Source organism: Arachis ipaensis, chromosome B03, assembly GCF_000816755.2.
Source record: "Arachis ipaensis cultivar K30076 chromosome B03, Araip1.1, whole genome shotgun sequence".
Lineage (NCBI taxonomy): Eukaryota > Viridiplantae > Streptophyta > Magnoliopsida > Fabales > Fabaceae > Arachis > Arachis ipaensis.
The window spans coordinates 13,991,349-13,993,231 of NC_029787.2; the positions used below are offsets into that span (position 1 = coordinate 13,991,349).

The 1,883-nt window shown below is 35.2% G+C and overlaps 1 protein-coding gene across 5 annotated transcripts in view; it reads left to right on the plus strand.

Annotated features, from left to right (window-relative positions):
* The window catches only part of LOC107629726 (trehalose-phosphate phosphatase A), a 7,523-nt gene continuing 6,509 nt past the window's right edge, over positions 870–1,883 (plus strand). Inside the window, exon 1 of one of the 5 annotated variants that reach the window (XM_021118243.1) lies at positions 870–1,770. The gene's annotated coding sequence lies outside the window, so the exon portion shown is untranslated. The remainder of the gene's footprint in view (positions 1,771–1,883) is intronic. The other 4 variants (XM_021118242.1, XM_021118239.1, XM_016332598.2 and 1 more) reach the window with 4 other exon arrangements.

A 1,883-nucleotide genomic window follows, 5' to 3' on the forward strand; every position in this document is an offset into this window, starting at 1 on the left:
ATATAATAATTTTTACTAATATAATTATATGTGATTAAATATACGTATAAAATAATTTTAATTAATATTTTTTTATTTTTTCTTTTGAAAGTAATACTTTTTTCGATTTTGATCATTATCCAAAAATTTTGCTAATTAACCAATAAAGGTTTAGCCAATAATAAGTCAATAAACATTTTTAAATTGTACTCCATATTAATTAATTATTAATTACGTACAATCGTTTAAATTTCTCGATTAGAAATTGTTTATCTATATATTTTTTTTTATCCAAATGACAAAACTTTCTCTCATAATTTAAAATTCTTTATTGATTTTCAATTATTAAAGATGGTGACGGTGTNNNTTATATTTAACTTTAAGTTACAACAAAAAAATGGCTCCTAACATATCAATAGGTTATAGAGATTACTTACATCAATTACTTAAATAATTAGAAATTAATTAAAAAATTTAAATCATAAAAAAAAACTGTTCTTTGAAAAATAGTCAGAAACCATAAAAAACAATTTCTCTCCTTTTAATATTTGCTCTACTTTTTTAATCGGTTGATAGTTGGTTAAAAAAAAAGAGCTTTTAGGAAAAAACAATATTCCTCTTATTAGTTATTACCCTATGTCATAATATATAAAATTTGACATGTTACATAATATGATTCGTAATAATCTGTACATTTATAGAAAGAAATATTAGGTACTTCAATTAGTATGTTTCATCCCTAGTTCATATAAAAGAATTTAACATCTTGATTAATCTTTCCTTAATTACTAGTTTATACATTAATAAAAACATAAATAAAATGCTATGAAAGCAATATGGATTGGATGTGAAGTTTAACAAGATTATTGAACCTCAAAATTTCTACTGTACCTGTTACTCTACGCAGATCTACGTGTCTGTTTGTTGGTTGGCCGGGACAATATGGGGTCATGGTCATGCATGAAGGCCCATCCCCATGCCACTTCACCTCATCATGAGGCCATCATTCGTTACAGTGGACCCCACCTCTCTGACACGTGGGACCATCCTACAGGCCGTCCACGACAATCGCCACCGTCACCGACGACTACCACTCGTTCGCCCCCGTTCTCTTCCTTCCACTCTAATAAAACGACATACATGGTGGGCCCCATCCCACAACGTGGCCACGTCGACATCGCCTCACTTACACGTGTCCCTACGCGCTTCGCCGCCAACTCGCTCCGCCACGTGTCTCTCTGGCCCCACTCCCTTTCCAATGTGCCTTCGGTCGTTGATTCAATGCGCAAACCAATGAAATCAAATCTTTGCCCTTCGGATATTCAGTTATCAGTTACACGGTTACCACTATCCCTCTCCCACGCGCCGTGAGATACACCACGCGCCGTCGCAATTGAAGCTCACGCGCTTGAAATCGAGATTGAGTTTCTGTATCGTTTTATTGAATTTTATTGGTGGGGTGGTGGTGTTTCCTAATTCAACAACCGACGAAGGTTTCCTTGTAAAGCACGTTTCGTGAGGGTCGAAACGCTATAAATACGCCTTTCTGATTTAGCAGTGTTTTTCTCTCCTCTCTCTCTTCATTTCTTTTCTCTTTCTCGCTCTCTCTCTCTCTCATTCTGTTACGTTCTCTCTTTTTTAATTTAACACTTTCGCTTCTCTCGCCGCTTAAAAGCACACCGTTTTTCAGTACCACTCCATTATATAGCTTCGTTCTTGAACCCTAATTCTTCGTTCTTGTCTAGGGTTTGTTTGGTTTCGGTCTGTTTTAATCATTAATCATATTTTCAGGTAAATTTCTCTTTATTCTGCTTAACACATTGCCTTCCCCACTGTCTCTTTGTTTGGCTGCCGAGAATTTCTCTCCAAAAGGGGGATTCTAGCTGATATTTTTTGCGCCGAAC